At 43.1% G+C, this 26,889-nt stretch overlaps 1 protein-coding gene across 1 annotated transcript in view; it reads left to right on the forward strand.

Annotated features, from left to right (window-relative positions):
- Positions 1-26,889, forward strand: part of SORCS1 (sortilin related VPS10 domain containing receptor 1) — a 316,869-nt gene that overhangs the window by 6,488 nt on the left and 283,492 nt on the right. The gene's annotated exons all lie outside the window — the stretch shown is intronic.

Here is a 26,889-nt window from a genome sequence, read left to right on the forward strand (position 1 = left end):
GTAGTAATGTACCAGATGCTGATACTGTTTCAGGCTAATCTCTCACTAGAGCTAATGAGAGTATGTTCAGCTAGGATAAAGTAAAAAGTAGGGGGGAGAAAAGGGGAGATTTAAACCAGGAAGAATCAAGTCAAATTAAAGTATTCCTGAAAGTCCTCCATGTTTCCAGTTTTGGTCCTCTGAATTACATTTGCTACTGTAGAGATCATATATCCATTCTACTTTATATGCACTCTAGATATTAAACTTTCTTTAAAACAAACCTTCAGTGAGAGGAAACACTGGAAAATTCCACTGTGACTTTGAGTTAGGACCTTACTTCTTTAACAAAAACAAAAAAGTGTTGTTTTTTTTTTTTGCTTTTGTGAGTGGGGAAAAAAGAGCCAATAGCCATAGTATTTCTTTATTCTGTGTTGCAATCCATCTCTAGGTATATTTCTTAACCAGATAAAGCGTAGGCTTTTCATACACAGAATATGAAATAGGACACACGGGAAACAGTTATTAAGAATAGCTGTCTATTAAGAGAAAACAGTGGGTGAAAGAGAATCTGTGAGGACTAGAAGAAAGGCTTGTCATTGAGCGAATCGGTCTCAGTGAAAGTATTTGGAAGATGGTGAGGAACTTCTGCCCAGATTGACAGATGTGATATGCAAATCCCACCATGATGGGAGATTAAGGAGAATAATGGAAGAGCTCTGACAGTTGTAACTTTCATGCAATATCAAGAGGCTATAAACTGTATAAAGCAATAGGGTTATAGTTTTCAATCTTTTTAATACTTTACTTAATAACAGAAAAGGGTTTTCTCCCTTTCCTTCTGTCCTCAGACAAAATTTTTTTCATTTCTCTGACCTTGAAATCATGATGAGGTCTGTCCAGAGGGAGAAGCAAGGAGATCAGAAGTCTCTGACTTATTTTGGAGAGGTTAGGGAACGCTCTGACCTATTCTGTTGTGAAAAAGCTTTACCTATGGAGGGCTACAGGATTAGCATCGCCCTTGGACAGTCCTGCATGCTCTGGGCCTTTCTTACTGTGCCAGACTGAACACAACCGTCGTGTTGTGCAGAGCTCCAGTGAGGTGAGTGAATGTGCCCCGTCAGAGACCTCTTCCTCTGGAAGACACTGGTGTAACTTGACCAGAACATTTCATAGGTTCAAACCCAGTTCCTTTAACTCTTATTTGACCGTCTTATTTGCTGCTCCTGGGCATGGGACTTCTGTGGGTCCTGTGTTTTATCTGACAGCCCAGGCCTGGGTATGGTAGAACATCTCAGATTATAATACGTGCCGATATTTGGGCAAGTGATCTTAGCTTGAAGTCTGTTTCATGCTCAATCCTGTTCATCCAGAACCAAAGCCACATTCAGGTTTTCATTTCAGAAGGCGAGAAAAAACCTTCAAACTCACACAAGGCACTTCTTTTCTCTCATTTTTTTTATTTCTGGCCAACAAACCAAACAATCAATGACTCCCGCAGCTGTAATTGACGTTTTGAAGTTAAATGAAAAGGGGCCTTGATTCCGATTCAAATAGCAGCATTGGGTGATAGACTAATTATTTTGGAATTTTAAATGCATATAAAAGTTGATGCAATAAAATGATTTTTGTGCCATTTACCTTTTTTCTGGCTGTGTCTCTTAAATCAAACAACAGTTAACATAAGAGCCCTTAATCCCTAATTCTGAGTGCTGGTAACACAATAACACTTTTACTGGTTGATATTGCACTTTCTCTCCTTAGAGAACATAAAAGGGAAAGTACTTTGAGTAGGAACAGGATATTTTAGGATATACCCTAAAATGTAATTCCTTTCTTTTAGAGGATCTCCGAGAACTTAATTTAACCTCACATTGTGTCCCTAAATAGGAAAGTGATGTTGTTCTCCCATAATAGTATTCCAGGACTAAAAAGTGCCTCTCAGCTTCTCTTTGCACCTGCAAAGCTGCTTTTTGCCATGCCGAGGTGGCAGGCCTGCAAGCCCGCTGTGCCGAGGCTGCTGCCGATGTGGGAAGAGGGACAGGAGAAGGCCAAGGAATGAGGTGGAGATCTGTGGGTGTGGGGAAGGAGGAGGGAAACTGGACTTGCTGTTTCTGCTGCCAGGGAGGGTTTTGGGTGCCAAGGATGAGCTGTGGCCAAACCCTTGCTGGCAGGAGACGACCTGCTGCGTTCACTGCCCATGGGGTGGTTGGCAGCAACGCGGTCACGTGAGGGAAGGACGCCGCAGGACATCGTGGGACAGGGTGAGCTGACAGCAAAGTACACATAAGACAGCAAGCTAGAGGACAACATCAAACCCCACCCCACCCTCATAAAATAAAGATGCTTTTTCCCCCCAGAATATTACCTTCTCTAATGCAGAAGCAGCAGGGCATGGCAGATACTCTTGGACCAGTTCGGCTGGCAAAAAAGCTGGATTGCGTCTCATACGTAAAGATGCAAGCAGTGTTCGGATGTGGCTGAAACGCATTCATCAAGGCGGCTTGCAGACTGCCACCAGGAAAATGTGTCCGGTGCCCTACTTACTGCCTCTTGGTGCCCCTCGTACCCTGAGAGCTGGTTTGCAGAGTCTTTCGTGCTTTGCACAGATACATTAAATCAAGAGATGAAGGAGGAGGGCAGCAAGTGGATGATTTGCAATTGTCGTCCCAAGGCAAATGCTTTCCCAAGGTCTGGCTTTTTGGATGGAGGGTGCTCAGCTACACACAGGAGCTCTTGATCCCTAACAGCCCTGAGTCCCAACTCACTGTCAGTGCTCACATCTACTTGTATTAGGTTTTATGTTGCCTTTGCCAGTGATTATTTATAGCCAGCAGTGCCAGGAGCTCTTGGAGATCATTTTCATACAGCCCTTCAGGAGGAGGTGAAAGACTGTTTAGAAAATCTTGGGCTATTTAGATAATCCAGCAGAGACATCCTCTTTCTTTCCAAAAATATTTCCCTTCCTCCCTCATTCTCACCTCCCCCACTACCTTTCAGGTTGAGGGAATAATTCAAGGGAAATATTTCATACAATAAATGTAGGCTTGTTTTTTATTTTCACTAATTGTCCCTGCTCAGTGTATGTTTTTTTTTTCAGATGTTTAAAATTTTTTTTTTTTGTGAATTAATCATAAAGTCCGTACTCAGAAATGGTTAAAATCCATGGGGGACTCTTCAGTGGTGCTGGAATGGGCCCCATTTAATCACTTGGAATAGATCTTGTATGGAATATTTTTATTTTAAATCCAAGGTGCATTTTCAGTAGATAAAAGAGGTAATATACTCACTTTGTGTATGTGTGACTGGGTCAGTATAAACCTTTAGAAGTAGCTTAATATTCCCTCGTTGACAAAGAAATTTGCCAGTACTTTTTGTTCAGTGTTCTCTGAAAACAACTACAGGTGAATTCCATTGTATATTCAAATGAATATTCAGGAACCTTACTTTTAAGGCATTTACTTACATGTGGGCATTCATGTATTTTTTGTGTGGAGGCAGCAATCAAACTTAGAGTGAGAATCAAGCTTTATATTCCAAAGAATCTGATGCAAAAATTTAATTTGTTTTCTGTAGAGTTTTAGCTTAAGTTTCCAAGAAAAAAATGACTTTTTTATAAGCAAAAGATAAAAAGCTTTTTAAATAAATCATTACAGTAAACAGAGTCAAATCATGGGAATGGTTATCTGCAAATCAAAGTTACGTCCTGCTTTGATTACATGAAACACTAGATTTTTTTTAAAGGGGAGGATAAAGAGGTAATTAAAAGTACATCAGCAAAACAGCAGCTACATTAAACATGAAACTAAATTGCATAGATCTGTGGTGAAATATCACTAGTTAGTGGAGTTTTGGGGATATTTGTTCCCTGAGAAGGGATTTCGAGGGGTGGAGGGTAGCACCATGGGAAGGGACTGCACTACGCCTCTTGCACTTCATTTGTGTGTGTTTCCACACTCCCCGAAATATATTAAGGTGGACAGAGTCTGGCCTAGAGAGGTATGAAGAATACAGATCTGAGCTGAGCCCGGATCCAGTGACCTAGCATCTCTGCAGAGGAGCCAGAGAATTGTAATAATAGCTATTTGCAGACGAACGCAACCTAAAAGAAGCTTTGATGTGGGTCCGGCCTCTTCATGCAGGTACAGCTGGCTCTTCTTCTTCTCTGCAGTCTTTTCTTCCTCCACCAAAGCGCTTGTTTGCGAAACCGCTGAGCTCCTGTTATTTTCACCATGCAAAGGGGCAGGGCTGGAGGCAGCTGCCCCTGAGGCTCCCACGCCGGGGCGCAAGCCGGTCCCCCTCCGCGCCCTCCCCGCCAACCGACCGACCGACCGACCGACCGCTGCACCGGGCGTGCTGGCTCTCCGCTGCCTCCTGCTCGCCGGCCACCCCCGGCCCTGCCTGTTGATGCTGTTGCCTGGCGACCGCTCCGTGATGGACACGTTGGAGGGAAGCGATGATTTAAACAACCCGAATTGCCATCGGAGAGCTGCGATCGTTATTGTAAAGTGACAAGCGGTGACAGCTAAGACAGCAACGCGTTTGGAGTGCAATTCCTGTCGTACAGATAAAGAAATACATACATACGCAGGGAGAGTGCCGCACACCTGTGTGTGTGGGTGTGCGAGTGCTGTCGCTTGTCCTCCGTGCGGAGGGGCTGCGGGAGGCCCACGTCTCTTTTCGCGACGGGAGACCGTGACCCTCATCATTGCAGTGACGAGCGGGCCGGCCCGTGCGCCTCGGATCGATGTTGCCAGACGTGGCAGCTAAGCCGGTGGGCGAAGGCAGCAATTAAGTGGGCCGCGGGAGCTGCCGAGGGGGCTGCGCGGCCGGCCACGCTTCCCTCCGAACAGCTGCTGAACGCGGCAGAGAGGCGAACGGCGCTCGCTGATTGTGGGCAGCCGCGTTCCCCTTGCAAAGGGGAACGAATGGGAGCCCGAGCGCGCAGGCAGCGCTCCGGCCGGCTCCCGTGCCGCGGCTCCTGATGTTTTCCGGATGGACTGGATAAGTATAAGTCCACAGGGTGGATTCAGCCCCGATGGAAAATGCGTGTGGTTGTATGACTGTATCGCCTGGTTTAGAGGAGAGTGCATCACATCATCCAGCATGAACTGGCAGCCTCCGGCCCCGTTAGTCTGCCTGATAAATCCAGGAGATGCCAAATATTAAGAGCCTGACTTAGCTTTGTTGTAACTTCAGGGAAAAATGAGTGGAATTTCACTAAGTGTGGTTTGTCCCAAGCTGTTCGTCATCTTCTTTGTTGTTGCTGCCTCTAATTAAATGGCTGCATCCTGTAGCCTGTTTGTGAAGGCTCCTCTGGTGCGCTAAGGAAGTTGTTTTCTCTTTTGTTTGTACAGTCTGTGAGCTGCTTGGGATGGAGGGGAAAGAAAAGTGTTATCAAAGTGTAATGTCGTGGCTGATGAACAGGGACTGGGCACGCTGTGTTTGACTAGAGAACCACAGTTTTGTATTCAAATGCCACCCCTTTTTGGAATAACTCAATCTGCAACCTGAGTATTGCGTGTGTAGTCCTTGTCCTTGCAGAAAAAAAATTGAAAAAATGATCAAATGCACCTTAAAGACTACATAAACTGGGACACTAAGAAGAAGTGGATCACTTTTAGTTGAGAAACCTTAAGAAAACCCTACTCATGAACTTGCAGGATGAAAAATATTTTTTTTTTGGATGTTCAGAACTGGCCAGTTCCTCAACAATTTGATTGGAGCTTTGTGAGGATTGAATCATTAAAGTTTCCTTAAGACAGGTTTCTGTGTCTCTTCCCTCTTACGCTGTGCTCAAAAACTTTCCTATAAAGCATATTGTTTCCCTTTCCCCAGTTCCTTTGACTTTGTTCCTTGTAACGCAGCTCAGAATTAGACCATGAGGCTGGGTTGCAACAAGGTCCTTGGATATCCCAGCCTGCAAACCAGAGCAGAGGAGCTGCTGGACAGGATTACACCTGAGGTCTGACAAAGCTCAGCACTCCCACAGGAAACAGATGCGTGCCAGTTCTGCCATCATTTGTCTAAAGCCCGGCAGTAGTAGGTTTATATCCCATCCAAAATTTTTCTTACTCTTAAAGTATGGCAGTGTTGCTATACATGTCATTTTTTCAGTCCCCCTTGAATGCGGGGCTTTGAATTATGTGATTATGAATGTTTTTCTCTTTTGGGTAAGCATGCTTAAAAGAGAAAATGCCTGCCAATTTGAGAGTAGAAAAAAGGTGTGTGCCTGATCCTCAGCTAGGGCAAGCCAGCATGGGGGTCATTCAAGTGCTTATTTACATCAGCTGGAAAGCAGTTTAATTCCTGCCCTGAGGAGGCAAATGTGGGTCTGGTTGGCTGGAGTTTCTGGTTGGGGGGGGTGGCGGCGGCGGCGGCGGCATGGTTCCTGTAAGCCAACTCCTGCAGCCAGCACTTCTCTTTGTGACCTGCTGCTCACCTGGATAGTGCTGTGTTTGCACAGGAAAAGCCCTGGCTAGGCCATCTCTGGCTCCTTTCCTGCAGCACTCTCATTTTCAGGTAAGCTCTGAGGGATTTCAGAGCTGTCACTGTCCAGGACTTGTTAGTTAATGCTTGTCTCTGATTCTTGTGAGCACGTGAGACACAGATTCACATGAGATCCAGTGGAGCAAATAACTTTCTTCTTGTGGATTGACTAATTTGTGCATGGATCTGGAGGGAGGAAGGGAAAGTCTGGTGCTTCCCACTTGCTTCTCAGTCTCCCCTTTTCATCTTTATCGTGAATTAGCATTGATTGCATTTTTGCCATTCTTCTAGCCTGGGCTCTTCCAGCCCTTCTCAGGGAACTAGCACAGCCTTGGCAGGTTCATTACACCTGTACTTCCACCGCAAAGAATAGCAATGGGGTTTAGGTACAGCTTCAATGCAGGTAAAAATCACCTTTTCTTTTTAGAGTTAACTAAAGATATTCTGTTAAGGTTTCTCTGAACTTTTTAAGTGGTGTTAACTGGAGCAAATATTTCCAGGAAATAGTTATGCACTGGATTATGTGCCTATGCTTTGGTGGTTGCTCATGTGTTTTTTAAATTGCTGTCAGTGCATGTGTTTAGTACAGCAGCACTGATTTTATTCAGTGCTATTCAAGTTCTTAAGGCAGCCCCATCAGTGAGGCATCTGAATAATGGCCTTAAAGGGGAAATAAGAAAACAAAACCCAAACTATTTTACAAAGATCCTTGCAAAAAGCACTAGGAAATCACCAGTGCTTCTGTCAGACGGAAAGACTAGAGATATGTGCATACAAGCATGTAGAGAATAGGATTTCATTGCTTGTGTTGGTCTGTCTTTGCCATACTATGTGATGTCTGGCACCATCTCAAAATGAAATGTTTCAGGAGAAATGTGTCTTGGTCCCTGCTCCGTTTCTGCTTCTGGACCTCAGCATTCACTTAGGTGAAGCCAAGAGTAACTCCGTGGCCAGCAGAAGGAGACCCCGTCTCTATTCCTTTCTAACCCCTAGTTATTCAAAGACCAGGCAGAAAAAAAAGAATAATTTTTGAGAAATCTTGGGGTTTGACAAGGTAAGTTTTGATGAGAAGCACACCTCTATGAGCAAGCAGGGGAGGGAGATACATTGAGAGATCTAATGAGGAATGGAAAATATAGTAAAAAGGCACCTCATTATGAAATGTTACTCGTGAAATGTATACTTAAACCTCTGTAAGCGTTTTCCTTAAATAAGGACACACTATATGAATAAACAGATGGAGGTCTTTGGAGAGAGTTCAGAAAAGGGAAAGACGCCTATAATTTGGTGCTTTTGCTTAAATACATGGAACTGTGTAATTGATGTCTGAACCTGGATGATAGGATATGAATTGGATTTTTACCCATTAGTAAATTTGTCCTTCTAATAAGCTACTCAGTTGATCCAGAAATTCAACTCACATTATGCAGTTGCAGCTGCTAGAAGATGAAAATACTTCATAACAGAAATACACAGTATAATGAGGTATAGGAAATGAATGCAGTAACATCAGTCTATCATGAAAAGGACAAAACAAGATAGGCAGACGACATACAGTTTTAAATATTCACCTTATGTGTTGAGTTTACAAAGGACAGATCATGTCAGTAAAGTGAAAACTGCACTGAAACACAGAGCATTAAGCACGAGTATTAGAGCCACCTGGGGAAAGAATGTCGACAGAATAATTTTCCATTAGAAATTACTGTTTAGTCAAAATCAGAAAACTTCTTGGGGGCATGTCTGATATAATGACATTTGCTACACTAAAAAAAATCAACTGAGATTGTCTGCATTATGATAGTGTCAAAAACTGTAGTGAGAAGCCTTCCCTGTTGACTTTTGCTTTAGCAGCAAGATTATGGCAAGATACCAAGATATGTTATTATCATGGACACATCTTTTATCCTGAATATCTAAGAGTATGTAGAGTATATGGGACATTAAGTGATGCTTAACCTCATTCCCAGGTGTGTAAGAGTTCATTGCTTCTCTTTCCTCTTCAACCTCTTCTGGGGAATGGGTCATATGAGCAGCTGGATTCTATCTCCTTCTTGAAGATATTTTATTTCCAACTATCTTTTCTTCCCATACATCTTCTTAGTCACACAGTGGACCTCACTGAAGGATTTTTACTGAAGGTATCCTGATAAGTTCTTTGGTCTGTAACTCTAATGAGAAAGCAGGAAGATGGTCTCAAAGGAAGTACAGTCTTTTCTTTTCTGTGCTGATGCTTGTGGGAACTTCATCCCTGAAACCCCTGAAGTGGCAGAAACTATATCTCTATATATGTTTAAATAAATATTTAATGTTCTGACATTATCAAACTGAAATGTTTTGGTGTTGGAAAAAAAAGTTTTCTGATATTCATTTTTGTGGGAAGTTTCACAGGCTTGTATCCCCTTCTTGCTTGGGACAGAAACCGAATGTCACTTTGTCTGAATCCATCACAGAATAGAAATGCTGGCTTCTGACCCATTCAGATAGAGAATGTAGCTTGGAAGGTGGTTTTCTAGTGAATCTCAGCAGTTTTTGCCTTCTGTGGAATGATCCTCAGTGGCTGCTATAAAGTTAGGGTAAAGATAACTTGAATGTCAGTATTTCTTTTTGTTCCTGAAACAATCTCAGCTTTATTGAGGACAGCTCTGTGGAAAGAAGTGTGGTTAAGAAGTGGCTGAGACACCATCCAGAAACTCAAGGGAAGAACAGATTGCATGGGAAATATTTGAAAGCCCTAAGAGCTATTTTTTGCTCTTCTGTGCTCTTTCACTGCTGAGCAGATTAACAGGAGAGATCCTAAGGAATGTGGTTTTCACCAGGCAGGAGCCCTCCTAAAGATATTAATCAGTGACATTGTTTTGCACACACAACAAAGATGTCATCTCCCTGATAACTGCAAATCCTCAACAATGTTCCTTTTACGGCACTGGAAACTATACTAGACACCTCTTGGAAAACATGATTCCTGGTCCAAAGAATGGACAATTGTATATTTAGACGTGATCTGAGAGGCAGATGTAACTGCTTCACTGCAGAAACAGGTGCAAGGAACACTCTGGATTGCCTTACATGGGCATCGGATAATGTGATTGCAATGGTCTCTTCCTTAAGCAGGAGATAAACTAGATAATTGGTCCTTCCTTAAACATGTGAACAGGCAGCAAGAAGTAGCAGATGCAGGAGGCTTACAAACACATTGATCGAGCAATCACTCAATTCAGTCTCGTAATTATTTTTCTGGTATGATTTAGAGAACGAATTTTTAAGAGCAAAACAAACAAGACATAGACAGGCACACACAGACGCACGCACAAGATGGGCATTGACTTTTCAGTGAAGTGAGAGGCAGCAGGAGGCAATTTGAAGGACACTGTCAGGGTGTAAACTGGCCCTTTAGGGCTGGGGACCCAGCTGGCTCTAATTCCCTGCCTTGCCAGGTGGAAGGAATGAGTAACTGAGGAGGAGGAGGAGATAAGAGGGGAAAGAGAGAGCCTCTTAGGAGACAAGATAAAGTTGTAAATAGTTGTTTGAAGACCTGCCTGTTAGGCCTCTAAGGAAGAGAACAAGTTTGTTTGTTTGTTTTTGTGTGTAGAAGTCTGACCTGTGGTTGTTGGTAAACTTTGGAAAAAACTGATCATAATTGGAGTGTTGAGTAATCTCTTAGGCTTAAGAAAACCCACTGTGGCCTGGTGTGTTTCTTACCTGTGAGGAGATGCTGAGGATGAAGTGTGCCCTAAGTAGGTAGGAAGCCTCTCTGTTATGGGGGTGCTAATTGGAGAATGAGAAGAGGCTTGGTAAAACAGGAGGGTGAGGTCGGGAAAGCAAGTGTGTGCAAGGATGTTGCCTGGAAAGCCTTGGGGACAGAGCATCAAGCTGAAGTTACTGGTAGAGCAGAAGGACATGGTGGTGTTAAAAGGCCCGGATTTGTGGGACATGGCCCTGAGAAGGGAAAAAGCAGGTAATGGAAAAGGAGGAATTGAGGCTGTTCTTCATGAACTGGTATAATGTAATCAGAATAATTGATTAAAAGGGTCTTTTTAGGCTGTTTCAGAACCAAAGCTAAGCTTAAAGAGGAAAGAACATTGCATATTGCCAGTCCAGCACAGTTTGATGGCTTAGTTCAATGAGAAGAAGGGAGAGCGTGAGCTTTTGAAAGAGAACTGTACGTTTCCTCTGTTGGAGGTTTTGAGTTCAAGTAATGTGGAAGTACTGTCTGGTAGCAGACATAGGTTAAAACCTGACTCCTCTCTTACTAACTTCATTTTTTTTTTTTTTATGTGCTGGTGAACCCTGTTTTGTTGAAATAGTTTAGAGGAGATCTGAGTTACTGACTTGGAAAAAAGAGACAAATTGTTATATTTTAACATTGTTAGTCAAAACTTAATAGGGAGTGGTACAGATGGTTACTGGGGGTAGGACCTGAATGGAAGAGTGTAATAAAAGGTAGTTTCCCATGCTGTGACTTCCCCTGCACCTGCTACACTGTCTGTTCTCAGCATCTCCATGTGAAATCATTCTTCACTCAGCCAGCACCTGTGGAGGTTTGACATGAGCCAGCCAGCAAGTTCAAAGCTTGTCTGATGCATCTGGTTTAATTGTATTTCTGTGCTTAGAGTCACAGCTGTAACATGTGAACAAGGCCTTCTTAAGGAGCATAAGTAATTATACAGATTGGTGTTGAGACACTTTGCCAGAAGAGATGTATTTTGTTTACTCTTTTGTATTTGGCAGGGCATGCCTCCTCTATTTGTAGAGATACAAACTTTAATAGCTGCAGAGCTGCTGTTTGGGGTTAAGGAAAACTGAAAAGGAGTGAAACGATTGGGGGTGAAGAAAGGGGATGAAGGCCCAGCAGCTTATACAGTTTTCAGAAGGATGATGTAAATGCATGCAGGGGCCTTTGGGCCCTCCTGCGCTTTTGTGACAAAATCTAACCTGGACAAGGGATTCCCCTGGTCCCAGTGGGCAGTTCAGAGAGGTGTGTTTTTGCTGTTCAGGCATGCAGCTTTAAACAGAAGCTCTCTTCTGGAGCTGGCAATGCAATCTCAGCAGAGTTTTTTCAGCCCGGCTTAGACCTGAGACGCAGTAAGTTGCCACTCATCGGCTGAATAGTGACAATGTTTGTACTCTTGGCTTGCAGCAGAGCCGAGGTAACTGTATTTACTTTGGCCCGTGCTGAGAGGTAGCTAAATTGAATTTCCTTCCAAGATGAGGAGCCCTCATGTGGCAGTTACCACAGAACAGCTAACGTGTGGCAACTCATTAAGTTGTAGTAGTGTGAACTACTTCATTTAAATCCTCAGATTTTTCCAGCTGAAGCTTTCACATGTCTGCCTACAGAAACCTGCACTAAGAATTACTTCTTGTGTCCTTAAGCTGTTGGCAGCCTGTGGCAAGGGGTTGATTTTAAATGGCTGGGTATTTTATAAGAGGCATTAAACAGATTCTAGCATCTGATTCCAGGAGTGTCCCTTCTTAAGGAGACCGGCAGTCTGTGGCCTCACCAAAAATCACAAAACCCCTTACCAGCTGCTGACTGCCTCTGGCTTGTCTGGGAGGTGGTTTTTTCCATTCTCATTGATATTTTTCTCCCCCCATTCATGTGTGTAAGTTCTCTAACTTATGAAAATAAAGTACAGCTTGGCATGCTTCCCTTGAAGACCTGCCAACACCCACATTAACCCACAACTATCTTCTTTCTAGCCAATGTGTTGGCAGGAGACCTTCTGTCCTGATACTGCATATTCCCTTCTGGAGAGTAGGGTGGAAAGATCTTGCAGCACTGTTCGTAGTTCTACTTCGATTTTCAAATATATGTGTTGAGGCCAAAGGGGGCTTTTTGAATTTTCCCACACGGCTTCTATTATGGAAACGTGACAAGAAATTTGTGTTTAGTGGACACTGCCTGGTGTCCTTCCATTCCTGCCCTCCCCTTCTCACCCCCCCCCCCCCCCCCCCCCCCGCTTTACCAGATAAGCGTTTAGCTTGATCTGGTTTAGTGTAGTCTGGTCCTTGCCATGTTTGTGTCTATTGAAAGGTGGTGAGCGTGGCCACTTGCTGGTTGATAATGGTCAGATGATTATATCCCAGCCACCCCTTCTTCCATCTGGTACACCAGCACCTTCTCTGAGTGCCAAAATGCAGATGGTATCACCAGCTGTGACACGCCACTAGAGGGGCGTCCAGGATTCTTTCGTATTCTGGGATTAGTTGCACTGAACTCGAGAGATCATTCTTTGTCAGATGTAAGAATTTATTAGATCTAAGCGGTTCTACACATATGACGGACACTGGACAACACTAAACCATCAACAGCAGACAATCTACAAGTATAACAAAGCTAAGAAGTATAGCAAAGAATCAAAAACACACACATATCAGAGCTCTATGGTTAAGCCACGGAAGCACAGTACAATGACTGCTCTCGGATGCACGGTATAATGACCGCTCTCTCCCTTTCCTTGTCCTTATGGGCCACCCCTCCGGTATAGTTTTCCCCGGATTGTTCTCACCACGCTCAAGCTGCGCCAAGAGGATTCAGGTTCTCTCTGGCAGTTGGCATCAGGGGCGTCCCTGCTGATGGGTGGGTTGTCGGGTCCGCAGGCCAGCTGACGGTGAGTCCGAGTCCACACCGAGGTATGTGGCTTACTGTCTTTTATCCTTCCCGGGCTTAGTTCATTAATCAGTGCCAGACCATAGCTGGACAATGGAACAGATGGTCTTAGGTGATAATAGTATGGATGCCGACAGGATGGTCAACAGGATGCTTATCAGTGCGCACAGTCAGCAGCTATCAGTACAAAATTCCAAGGTATCTAGATGCTTACAGTGTGAGTCTGCGGTGTCACTTCTCCTTTGCTGACTTGGTTTGCTCTGCACTCGTGTTCTGCACTCATGAGGCTACGGCAACCCCACAGTGTGGTGGCTCTGGCCGTGGTGCACCCGGGGTTCCTAAACTCTTGGGGAGCACCCCAGAGCAAACCCCTCTTCTACGGGCTGCACCATCCTGAGTCCCACGCTCGCCTGTGTGGCGCCTATCACCAGCCCATACTTAAGAGCACTACAACTCATACCTCCCCAGAAGATAAGAGTGATGTAGCCTTCGAACATGGTTAAGGCACAGCATTTCTGTGGTCCACAGCAGTGTACAGCCAATGGTGCTGCTACTCTAAATACCTCAGTTGTAATATTAATCTGTCTACTTATAGCTGATCTACTGGGAGAGCTTATCATATACAGCAGTGCTCTGCAGCTATAGCAGGGAGCATTAGCTGCTTTGCCAGCATAAGCTCTTGGACTAACCTGGAAATCATTTTCAGAAACAAATTGATTTGGGGTTTGTTATTTCTCTTCTGGGCATTCAGTTTCTAGGATTTCCAGGCTGCTTTCTGCCATCAGAAAGAGCAGATAGTCTATCTATTTGGCTTTGATCATGCTGGAATGAAGGGACCGCCTTCTTGGAGGTCTAGGATGCTATTTTGTGCTGCAGTTTCACTGGGGTGCAAGGCTTTTCTAGTCATCCTCTCTTAAGGTTAGAAACTGATCTATTCAGGAAAGGAGTTAGCCCTTGTCCTGCCCTTTATTCCTTACTTTTTAAAATAAACCTAAAGAGTTTGCTTTGCAGTAGAAATGCAGCATTTTAAGATGTGGGGGCAAGATGCTTATTCCCAGCTCCATCCTCTCTTGTGCTGTTATAACCAGAAAGGAAATGCTCTTGCAGTCTCATTATACAAAGTTGAGGCATGAAGAAATATGCAGAAGTCTTGATAAGACTCCATGAATTGGCAGTATCTGGTGTTGCTGAATAGCATTTCCCAGTAGGTATATATGCAGGACGTAGTTCTGTCTGCATAGCTGCAGCTAGCTGCAGCCTGCTATTGACACCAAGTCTCTTCCCTTGTGCAGAAAGTAAATTGTAGCCAGAATGAAATATTTTGCTAATTAAAAAATGTTAAATGATCTCCATCTACCTTCTCCCCAATGTATAATGCAATTGAATTATCATTAAGCTTGTACAGAGCCTTTGATAACAATGGAGCTATCTGTATTAAATTCAGCCTTATTTTTTTATTCAACCAAGTCCCATCATTGTGCTCACTGTACTTTGAAGTCATAACAAGCTTTGCTCTCCTGCTATTTGCTTGATTTATTTCAGCCCCAACACACAGCTCCTAAATTCTTCTTAAATTTGTTTCTGAACAAAAGGACTAAGCTCAGAGAGTCTCTCTTTTAAATGAAAGACATGAGGCAGTTATGGTTCCATTCATTTGCTTGTATCTATTTGCTGCATCTACAGAGCTATTGTTATGCATGCAGTACTGGAAAATAATAATACTAATAAAAAATAATATTTCTCCGAGAGTCTGCTGTCAATAGCAACCATCTAAAAAGAACTCAAGCCTGGAAAGAGCGTGATGGTGTTTCAGCTCTGCTGCTAGACTTTAATACTTTCTCAATGCAAAAAGTAGCTGCAGAAGAGATGGAGGACAGGAACTGGAGGAATCTGTTTAGTCACTGAAGTCAAGTCGTCATGTGGTGTCAGTGGTGGTCTTTCTATTCTGGACTGGATCCTTTTAAAGGGAATATGTAGGCTGCTGGACAAAATGTGACTTCAGAGTGCTGCTCTAAGGGGCTGATAATCAAGGAAGGAACTGTGCCTCCTTGTGGTCCACCTGTTTTTTCTGCTCTTTCCCCAGGAAATCCTTTTCTAATTCAGGTACTTGCAACAGCTGAAGCTGTAGCTCATGGTCTTTACAATGCTGGTCACGTACTAGCTGCTGCAAATGTGGAGCCCATGAACCAGCCTTGCTGTTTGCCTCCACAGATGCACAGGGCATTGGGATGAGCTGGACTTGGAGCATGAGTTCAATGGTTTGGTCAGAGAGCAGTTTGAGCTAGTGAATTCAATGTGCAAAAGAGTTTATAAAGTTGTTGGAAGACTGTCTGTAACTTCAAGGATTGCGTGTGTAGACTACAGCAAGTGTGCAATAGGATGTTATTCCCTTCCAGCTCTCACTGGTTTCTGACTGTGACTGGCCTCTGCAAGGGCTAACCTTTCTCAGAGGAGGAGTTAAAAGTCCTGTTGTTGGCGCTTGCTTTGAATTAGGTCAGGGTCAACATTGTTGATGATTTCTGCCCTCTAGGAGTTGTGCTTGTCTAGACCGGGTGGTTGGCCTGACACCCAGAAGGCTTTTTCTAGCTTAGGTGAGTAAAAGCCTACAGAATTGCAGGCCAGTTGAAAAGCCTGGTTATTTAAAATGCTCTACTTCTGTGTTGGCCTCCTTGGAAAACTGAGCTCAGAAGAGCTGGGTGGGTGGGATTAGTTTCCTTTCTATGATAAAAGCAGATTAATTTTAACGCTGGCTAAAATCGCATCCATTTTTTCCTTGGTAAATGAGCCATAAGACACATTGTTAGAAGTGAGCCTTCCATAATGACTGCGGTTAATATTTTAGAGCCATTTTCTCTGTGGATCAGAGCTTAGACTCGGGCATGTGAAAATCAGCAATATATGCTGTACATTAGCTTGATTTCTATTCACTTTCATCTCAGAGTGTTTTTCTCTTCCCTTGTGCTAATTTCAGAATACCTGCTTTCTGTTTTATTCTGTAGAGCATGGGATTTGCATCCGATTTCATCCCCAGGTACATCCACAGTTACTTTGTGAGTACAGTCTTGTAGGCAGAAGTGAAGTAGGACAGTTCATGTACTTGTGGGTCTGAGCTGAGGCCTGGGAAACCTCAGTTTAGTTGTCTGCTCTGCTGCAGACTTATGTGCTCTCAGGAAAATCCCTTTGCCTCCTGGTGCCTCAGTTTCCTGAATTGTAACATGCATATTAAAATGCTTGCCCTGCCTCGTCTCTCATGGCACCCGAGAATCAAAATGTCTTCAAAGGCTGTGCTATGCTTAAAATATAATGTTACAGAGAGGCTAAGGTAGAGTAGGGGAAAGATCTCCTTGTGCCTGGTGGCAAAACACCTACTCTATTCGTGTGTAGGTTCTTACGAAAGGCTCATGTTGGATATTGCTTCCCTTCCCGTCGTTTTCATGTGCTTGGAGCATGACAGTCTGCTTGAAAATGGCTCAGCATGAAGCATTAATTTAAATTATGGAACTGCCCATTGAATTGGATGAGGAGCATTTCTGCAGGGTGTAATTTGATGAAGCTCATCTAACTGATTGCTCCTGCTGCCCTGACCTAGGTCTGCACCTACCCTGCCTGAGGAATGGATGAGGGCTGCACTTCAGGCGCGAGGGAGAAAGTAGAACTGCAGCAGGAGACAGAGGCTGTGGTCGTGATGGGGCCATGCTCTTGGGGTGATGTGGCTAGTTAAGTTTTGCAGCCTGAGTGTTGCCCTTGGGAGGGAGAGGAGCTTCTTGTCCTACAGCTCTTTCCAGAATTTATTTCTGCATAGACTTGGATCTTTTGGAGTATTTAATGAAGAAGTAGCCCTACTTGCTGAAGGATAGCTAGTGGAGTTGTGCGAGTGCAAATTTGTGTAGCGCAAGGAACGCTTCATGTACCCAAGGCATCTGTCCTGATAGTCTGGGTCTACTGTTTTTCCTCAGATTTTTTTTCTTCTACTCCCATTCTACAGTGCACAGTTCAGTAATTTCTCATTTTTGCAGTCCAGTGCAGAGAGTGCCAGCTACAGAGTGCCCAACATGTTCATCTAAGGTAGGGGAAGCCCCTGCTCAGGTGCCTCTTTAACTTGTTCACTGCTGTACAGCTCCAAGGGGCAGAGTAAAGGAGCTTGAGGGGTGAGGCACTTCCTAAGGCCTGGGTAAACACCCTGGTTCTTGTGATTGCACTGAAACTAGTTTAGCAATAACCCTAGCATGATTCCTGTGTGAGATGATGTTAGCAGTCACCTTGCTGTGTAGCACCTTTGAGCACCAGGGGCTATATCTCAAGACTTCATCCCTTTCTTAAACAAGTGTCAGGCAAAGGATAGATTTTTTTTGTCTTATGACCTTCAGCCAGATCCCTCTGGTGCTGCCCACCAGTGCTGGGTGAAACGTAAGTGGTCAATAACTGGGTCTCTGTTTGCAGTGTGCTTTGCAGAGCTGTTTTCTGCTTGACTCCTGCTCTTACCTTCCTGAAAGAAAAACTAAATTTCAGGCTGACTGTCTCTGCTGTTAAAGCCCTGTCTCTCTGACAGCCTGGGTTTCCCATTGCTTTCCAGTCCTAATGTATAAACTGGAGCAGCAGAGTAAACTATACAGAGCTACAGCTAGCTGAGAAGCTGCAGCAGGAGTATGAGAGGTTTTTTGACAGCCACTCAGGACTGGAAGTTGGGACAATTTACACTATGCATGCAGGATGCTGGGCTGAACCTAGGATGAGAAGTTGGTAGGGTAAATGAAACTAGTCTCAGGGCCTGAGACTACTAGGTGTAGACTTCTGAAGCATATTTAACCAGGTCTCTGTTTGATTTTTCCTCCTAGCTTTGTTGACAGAAAAATTTGGAAAATATCTTTAATCAAGTCCTTAGTGAAAGTAAACTACTAAATATTTTGACGAATGTTTTGGTTCTGTGCTTATAACCAGTAACACTAAGCAATTGTTGTTTCTACAACTTGGATATTTTATACATGCTGTAAGAGTGACAGAGATAGAAGCTGTCATTCCTGCTATTTGCCCTTGTGAGAAATCAGCATATTTTTTCCCCAAGGAGGTGGGGGGAGAAGCACTTAACAGTTTGACACTTCCCAGCCTTCCTCAAGAAAGGAAGAGTGAGAGTGCTGCAAAGGTTCATGAAAGGTTTAAGGAACTTAAACATTTAATGAAAAGGAATTAGAAGGTACCATCAGAGCAGCTGGGGCAAGATATGATCTGATTTCATATCTTTATAGCAGGGAATCTCCAGGGCTTCTGCTGGGACTCTGCTCCTTGCTTTGTCTGTGCCCCACTTCACAACTCTGTCAAACTGCAGCATTACCACAAAAGAAACCCACCTTTTTATTTATGAATATCTGAGGAAAAAATTGTCAGCACCATCTATTGGGGAAAAAGGGGTATTGGTTTCTTTATTGATTTGAATATGTAAGATCCTGTAGCTTTCTCTAGCTTTTTTGATTTCTAGCTATATTTTAAAGTGAAAATATGTCTAGATAACTTTTTTTAAACTTATCGTAGCCTGGAGTTTGTGCTTGGGGGACTGTGCCTTGTTCCTGAAAGTACATTCAAGAAATGCAGTGAAAAGGGGGCAAGCAGACAAAGATTCAAATGTCAAAATGGTACCTTGGTTGTGGCAGGTTCTGTCACATCAATAGGACAAGAGCAGCAGCAGTGAAACAATTTGCAGCCGGGGAGATGGAGGCACGTCTACAGCCTTGAGTCAATCTAGACTAGTGTGTCTGACAAATTTGGGTGGAGAATGGAGTGTTTGACCTTCTTGATCTTTTTAGGACAAAGAAAACTATAGCTCAAAGAAAAAGCAGGGGAATTATTTTGATATTAGCAGAAGTCTGATTTCAGGACGCTCCTCTGTTGAGGGGTACTTAGGAAAGTATTTGAGTTTAAGGTTTGAAGTCATTTAAGGACAGATTTGGTTTGATTAGTTATGGATCCTACTGATCAATTAATAGCCTTGCTCTCATGCTTCAGGAAATTCTTCATCTGTGTAGCCCCCTTTGAGACCTCTAGTGTGAGATTATCTCCTAATTTGTTTTCTGTTATAGTATGTGCTTCTCTCTTTCTCTTATGTTCTTACCCATTGGGGTTTTGTGCTGTCTTTTACCTCTTCATCACAGGTGCTTTTGTCTTCCTGGCACTCCTTGAATGTCATGTAATTTCTTGATAGGAACTCCATGCCTGCAGGTTCAAGTCACACTTTTGGTGATAGACAGATGTCATGAGACCACAGCAAGGAAAGTTATCTAAAGTCAGCCAAGTTTGTTCCCTGCTGCTTTGGGAACTGTTGTGACCTATTCCTTGATGGACTGAGCTCTATCTTACTGCTGGTTTTAAATAGATTGCCTTACAGTGTCTGTTGGAGGATACTTCAAAAATCTTCCTGTACATTGAGAAACCTTCCTTTAATGCACAACCTAATTATGTTTAGGTTTTATTTACCTATTTGCTGCTCTGCCCATATCTTTTAATTTACTTTGCTTTTCACTCTCTGGTATTTGTACTACCTTCCTCTATTTAGAAACAGAAGTCCTATCCCTTGTAATCTGTGGTTTGCTTGGTAAACATGCAAAGGTCTTTTATGGCATGGTCAGATGATTGCAAATGATGGAGTTAGGGTGTTCTAATTAGAAGTTAAGGCCATGCAGATAACTAAATCACTAGCTGTTTAAAAAGTTGGCAGTTGCTTGTCCAGACTCCCTAAGTAGTTACTGGAGAGAATACCAGAGGTTAGTTTATCCCTCCTGTTATAAACACATTTTAGCGGCTTCCTCCATAGGTGGAGAAGGAGCTAGACTTCAGTTAATTGAATGCCTATTTTTTCAGATGGCTTACAGTTTAGACAGCTAGATGAATGCCACTCTGAGACTGGGAGGGATTATATATGAGGGAGGGAGGATAGAGAGCTCCATTACCTTTGGGAATATGAACTGGTTATAAATATTAAGGGTTATCAGAACTCTGCAAATAGTAGAAGCTGGATGGCTTCTGCTTTGGTCCCACTAGCTGATGCAGGCTAGGGGGAACCGCAAGGCTCCTGACATGCGAACTGCAGAATTGCTTATGCACTGACAACCTCTGGAGCTCTCTTCAGGCCAGTTTTAAGTGATCCAAGTGATAAGGCTCCCCACATGCTTCCCTTGAGAGGTGTGCGCTCAGACTAATTGATTGACCCATTAGCAAAGCAAATTTTTCTTGCTATTCTGCCAAAACTTCCTTCTGCTTAATTTCAGCTCATCACTCCTAGTTATGCTCCCAGTGAGCCTGCCTGAGCTGCCTCTGCCACACTATAGCTTTATTGATCTTGGCTCTGTACAAAAGTCTTAAATGACTGAACTTAGTCCTGGCAGTACCAGTAAAGTGATGGCGCCAGGGAGACCTCACTTCTTGGACACCTTTTGATCCATGGGGTTGGCAGAGAGGAACGTGGTGAAAGAGTTTGGCGTTGCTCAGTAACCTTTCTCAGTGGTCATATGGAAGAACACTGACCTCTGAGTCCTTCCCAAGTCTGCAGATGTTTGAGTTAGCACAGCTCAGTGCGAGGTATGTGGAGGCAGGAACTGCAAATATCTGGGCCACTGGATGTCAGATCAGGTGTCCTGAAATCAGAAGCAACTTCTGAAATACTTGGCCTTTAGAAGAGCCCTCAAGGGTTGTTTTTTAGCATCCCGTAAGTCAGCATGCCGATGTGTTTTGTGGGGGCAAGGAAAGGATAATGTTTGGGAGGAGTGTTTTCTGGAAGTGTTTCAGCTGGGGAAACCAATGAGATGGTTATACCTTCTGGCCATGTGGAGGAGAGGCATTGTGAGAATTGACCCCTGAACTTCATCTTCTGTGATCACAGAATCGTTTAGGTTGGAAGGGACCTCTGGAGATCATCTAGTCCAACCTCCCTGCTCAAGCAGGGTCACCTAGAGCATATTTCCCAGGATCACATCTTTATGTTTTTGGGTTGCTTGGTCTGGGTTAGATATTCTAGAAGCATTAAGCATGCTGAAGTCTACCTTGAATTAGAGGGAATAATCACCCCTGGACTTGCTCAAACCTGTTGATGTTTTGCATGGCACTAGTTGGAGGACTGAAGATTCATTGACCAGCCATGATTTCAATAAGGTTGTATAAAAAGGGGTGAGGCTTTAAAAAAATAAGTGGAGCTTCAGGTGTAGGCCTAGCCATGGACAAGCCAGTTGTGGGAATTTTATGCTCAGTGATATCCTGAGAACACTGATGGAGAAAGGGAGAATGGGGGCCCCGTGAGTGAGCTGATAGTGTGAACATCTGCAAAAGCTAACCAGGGATCAAGGCAAAGAGTGCTGCAGAGGGTTTAGATCTACCTTGTACTGGGACTATCTCGCCACAAGCTTTGTTCTGGAGAACTTATTCTGCTGCTGGGGAGGTGATTCAGGTTACTGGCTGAGCAGGAAATCAATTGCTAGTATTGCTGGATTCCCAAGTTTCTTTTCATATACCCTTTCTGTGCTCAGTTTACTCATGGATGCAGTAAGTCCTCTTTACTAGAGGTGGAAAGGGAGGGAGTAGTATTTATTTGAGATTTAATTTGAAGACCTTTTGCAAAGCATTTTGGACAGCCTACTTTGTAGGTACTGTCACGAAAGCTGCTTGTCAGCGTTTTCCCCCTGAGCTCCTGGAAAAATAGATCAACAGGATTGCAGAAGGGCATTATTTATAAGAATTAAAAACAAAGTACTGATGATGCTATTGTTTTGCACTTAGGGCAAAGTGAGGGAGCATGTGTGGGTTTTTGCATGTTGGGAGACAGAGCGATTCTGTGAAAAAACAATTTACTTGTCTGTAGTGTTACTTCTCCCATTGAGTCTACTGAACCAATAGCACAAAACCATGTAGTTTTGAAGCCTTAGGCGGTACACAATATTTAAAAGCTGAGGTATCAAACTCCCTGGTTTAGGATACAAAGCCCCTACCCATGCAAAGGGAGCTCTAGCAAAGAGAAGAGCTATGCCCAGAAAATTGCAGCCGCCTGCTGCTGAAATGCTAGTGGACACTCTGAACCACATGGCTTTGTCTGTTCCCAGAGGCTGCCTGTACAAGTATAGTAATAAATGTGAGCTCTGCACCTTTCTGTTGTGACTGCAAAAGCCAAGCCAATTATTTACCCATCAGAGTGAGGCTGGGATGGCCCTCCTCCTCCTCTCTTCTCTATCCATTCTTTTGTTTTGTATTGTTTTGCTGAGCATGTTAATGCAGAAATGATTAATTGCTATGCTGACCTGATTCTGTCTGTACATGGCATCTGTTTATATCAAAATGCTCCAGCCTAAATGACTAAAGTATGTCAAGTTGTGGTGATTAAAGAATTATAAAATACTTTGAGCATCCTATTCTCAACTCATTGTGACTTTGGACAGAAGCCCAGACGAGAGAGGGAATGAGAAGAGGTGGAAAATAAAAAGAAAGAATAAATTTTGTGGAAGGAACTTGTGCAATATTTTGCTCTTATTTCATTGAGAAGAGAAGATTGATTACAAATCACTGTAATTTTGCCTCACTAACATTTGTTTAGATTCCCAGGTGGTCAAGCTTAATGTTAATAAAATATTATAGCCTACTCTATCACAGAACCATTGCACTGATCATAAAATGAAAGTTTTATATAGGCAGGAGTTTGTTTATAATATGGATGGAGGCATCTCATTTTTCTACTAATAGAATAAAATCCTGGAATTGTGAAGTGTTTCATTTTCTGCTAACGTTGTGGATGATTACTTTGGGAGAGGATGCAGCTGGCAAGATCTTTTATTTTGGGTACCGAAGCAAATCCATTGGGTTTTGATGAAATGACCCCTTAACCACCGGTGCCTTAAAACCAGGGGCTCAGGTGCCCTACTTGTTTCTGTTGAGTTTGGCAGTGTAGCTGTGCACCCTCTGGCTTGCAGGTTAAATGCTTTCTCCCTATTGCTCTAGACTTTGAGAACAGAGCAAAAACTAAAAACAACTAAATAGAAATAAACAACTCGGGATGAGAATCCTTTGTGATATGTTTTTAAAATAAATTTCTTCAGGGTTTCTGTAATGACTGGCTTTATTTTACTATGGACAACACTCAGGCTTGGCAATGCTGCTGTATGCTGGGTCTTTACTAGCAGTTGTCTATCTTGGCTGTGGTGAGCGAGAAGCAGGTGATCCTTCCTGGTGCTTCCACTACAAGTATTGAGATCTGCAGTTGTAGTAGAAGCACAGAGATGGGAACTGAGATGTTTCCCTTCTATTAAAGGGAAAGCTACACAGCTTGGGTTATATATGCTGTTATACCAGGCCCTGATGAGGATCACCTAGGAGGCAGACATACTAGGTTACCCTGTTCACTGCCTTTCTTGGCCTTGCTAGGAGTTAAAGCAACTCCTAGCTTGCTCTAGTTTACAGCAAATATCTCCTGGTTTTGTGGCCTTGAGAGCAGAGGAAGAACAGAAATGAATTTCACTATGATTCACACCATCCTCTGCTGTCCTAGTGCGTGCTTTAGCCAAATTGCTGGAGGAGCGGAAAAAAACGAGCTGACTGCCAGGCATAGCTCTCCTGCGTTGGTCAGTGCAATCCTTAAGCTACTTAACTTAGTATTTTGGACTTATCACCAGAGTAAAAAGGGAGACAAATCTGTGGCACTTAGGCATCAGCTTCTGATTCCTTTCATCTTTCAGTCTTCAATGCGATAAAGAAATGTATCACACTGGGCGTATGCTTTCCATTAAGCCATGTAGAACTGATAAATTGCTGTGGTAGTTATTTTCAGGAATTTAAAAAATATGCTGAAATTATTTTTTCTTCCTATGTTTAACAAAGATTTCAAACTAAAATTCTCCTTTGGAATTTTATTTTGCTTGAAGTTAACATGTTCTGCAAAATCATATTTGTTTTGGCAGCACTGTATTGGGTCATATGAAATGAGGCAAACAGTTAAACACTTTCCTTTGTTTTGGCTAAAACTTATTTTGGTAAGAAAAAAAGTTATACCCAACCTCTATTTATGAATTTTTGCTGAATCTGTCATCTGCCTTCTTACCTCCCTCCCATTTTCTATCTTTTTTTCTTATGGAAATGTTTAAGAAATAGTAAATACAAAAGCAGTCCCTATTTCTCTTTCTTTTTGCTGTCCACATAAACTTTAAATGTTGCTTCAAAATGAAATATAAAGAAACTTTTCTGAAGCAAACAAGGTCAAAGGAAAACTCAGCATAGAAATCGAATACATCAAAATTCAATCAAGAAATTTCAGTAAATAAGTTCAGAGGAGGATTATTTTTTCTCCCTGTCATGTGTTTTTCTGGGAATAGACATAGGTTGTCTAACCAAGTGTCATCACTAATAACAAAGTGGGCTATCAAATGGGAAAGGGATATTGATACTTTGCTTAATTTTTGCCCTTGTGTTTGTCTTTTGAGTCAGAAGATGGATTAGTGATTGACGCCTCCAAGGGCTGGCAGTCGGGATGCCTTGGTTCAATTCTCTGCTCCATCATAGCATTCCCATTTGGGGTTAAACAAATCAATTTCTCAAGATGGGATATATTTTAACATAAGCTTATAACTGCAGCCAGCATGGTGAAGTTTCTTCAGGTTTCTGAATCACATGGAAAGCAGCATGGCATCTGACTCTGGCAGAATATATTTACCTTTTTTTGATCTGTTCTTATAAGCTAGTCTTCAGTATTCACTGTGTATGCTCTTGTGCTTTGAATTCCCTCTAATTTATGGGCAGTTTTTGTCATGTACCTTGAAACCAAGAAAGAATCAACTGAGGAAGGATGTTGGAGGACCATGTGTATATGTATACTTACAGCTTCTCCCAAGCAGGAGCTGTGGGTAGCAGTGTTAAAATTATCTTTGAAGGTTGGGGAGAGGATGGGGAGGGCTGTTCAGTACTGTCCTTGATAATGGCATGAACAAAATCTAAAACTACTGAAGAGAAGTGTTCAGCTTTGAAAGAATGACTATCATGTCTTTCAGGTTTTTTCCTCTACCAGGTGATATATGCTCTAGCAGACTAAGTGATCATGGATTTCACAGCCCTAAAAACTGGGGGAATGGTTGTCTCATGGGGGGGGAGGGGGAGGGGAAAGGATGGGCTTAGGGCACCTGGTTTGGTTCATGCCTTGCTAATGGTGCTAGGCAATATCTAGCAAATTGTCTGTTTGTACCACAAGTTGTTTAAGGCAGTGGCTTTCTGTGATGTGTTTTCTTGTGGAGTTTCTGGATCAGTGGTCTCTAAGGCTTGGTGGCTGGTAGGCAACAAGACAGTGTTATGTGCTGGACTGGCTGAATCTTTTCCTTCCTCCCACCCTGGGGCATGATTGCTTCATGTGGCTCAGTCTCATTAGTACCATTTCCTGTGATCCCATGATGAAGTTGGCTATCACTGCTTTAGAGGCTGTGGAACGGCACCTATCTAGTAACCGAATTTTTAAAGTGCTATCCATGCACTTTGGTTTGAAGAGAGAAGGGGGGCTCTGGTGTGGGAAGAGATGTAAAAACCATTATTTTTCCCCAAGAAGTAAAGATTAATGTTCCGGTATACCCTCTGCTATTATTCAGGCTGATTTTTAGAAGAGCTGTGCTAAAAGTGAAACAATGGGTTGTCACTTCTAAAATGCTGTTGCTGTAAAGACAGGAACAGAGAGGAATGGCAAATGTTTATCTCCATGTTTATACCAAGTTTTAGTGCATCAATCACTCAGTGTTATCAAGACTTGTGGAGGAAAGATGATAAGATTTATTGGTGGCAGTTGGGATAACCCACCCAGTGTATAAATGCGTTAGTAAAACTCTGGGGAGTCTTGCTCTATCAAAATGAAATAGGCAGAAAGGCACGCAGGCCTCCTGGCTGAGGAACAGCTGAGCTCCTTGTGGGAGGTCAGTTCTCCATGATCAGCCTGGATTGCTGGAAGCTCCTGGGGGCTTATGTTGCCCCCACCTTCAGGGATGGGATGAAAGGCAGAAAGGCAGAAAGTCTTGCAGTGGAGGAAGAACAAAAGGCAAAGCAGGAAGATGTCGTATGCATCTTTTCCATCCTCTGGTGTTAAGTCATCAGCAGTCTGAGCATGGCAGCTAGACTTGCAGCAGGCTGCTCTGATGATGGCGGGGATAGATAGGTGAAAAACTGAATAGAAGTATCCTGTGAGGAGTGGGTAATAAAAGAAAAGTCTGACTTGCAGTTATTCACTGCTCTTGAATTAGCAGTTGAAACTGCCCATTCAGAGCATCTCTGGTGGGGTGGAGAGGACAGCTGGGTTTCCCTTTGTTTTCCTCTGGAGAAGAGAGTTCTGTCCCCAGGTAACTTAGCTTTGTTTCCTTTTTAGTGATTGGCCAGGTTTGATGCTGCTGGTGTCATAATGAAATATATACAGGCTAACATGATGTGTCTTAATGCGATTACAAGAACGTAGGTGTTGATAGTGGAAGATCAATTCTACTTCAAAGATATCTGCTGTTTTTGGCTGGCATACTTGAAAGTTTGGTATTTCGTATGGTCTAGAGCTGGATGGTAAACACTTATCTAATTGTGAAATCCGCATGGAATCAAGCCCAGTTATCTCAATATGCAACAGTTTTGGGATTCATGGAGAAATAAATCTGAAAGAATGAGTTGAGCATCTGCAAACCAGGTGGCAGAGACCAGCCAGCAGGCTACTGCAGGTGCTTGTTCTCATTGCAAACAGGTACAAGTGTGGCTTTCAAATGCTTCAGGCTTACTCCTGCACTGTAGTAAGTAGAACATGCATCAGTTTCAGCTGTGCTAAAATGAAAAAATAC

Source organism: Struthio camelus, chromosome 7 (genome assembly GCF_040807025.1).
Source record: "Struthio camelus isolate bStrCam1 chromosome 7, bStrCam1.hap1, whole genome shotgun sequence".
In the NCBI taxonomy this organism is placed as follows: Eukaryota; Metazoa; Chordata; class Aves; order Struthioniformes; family Struthionidae; genus Struthio; species Struthio camelus.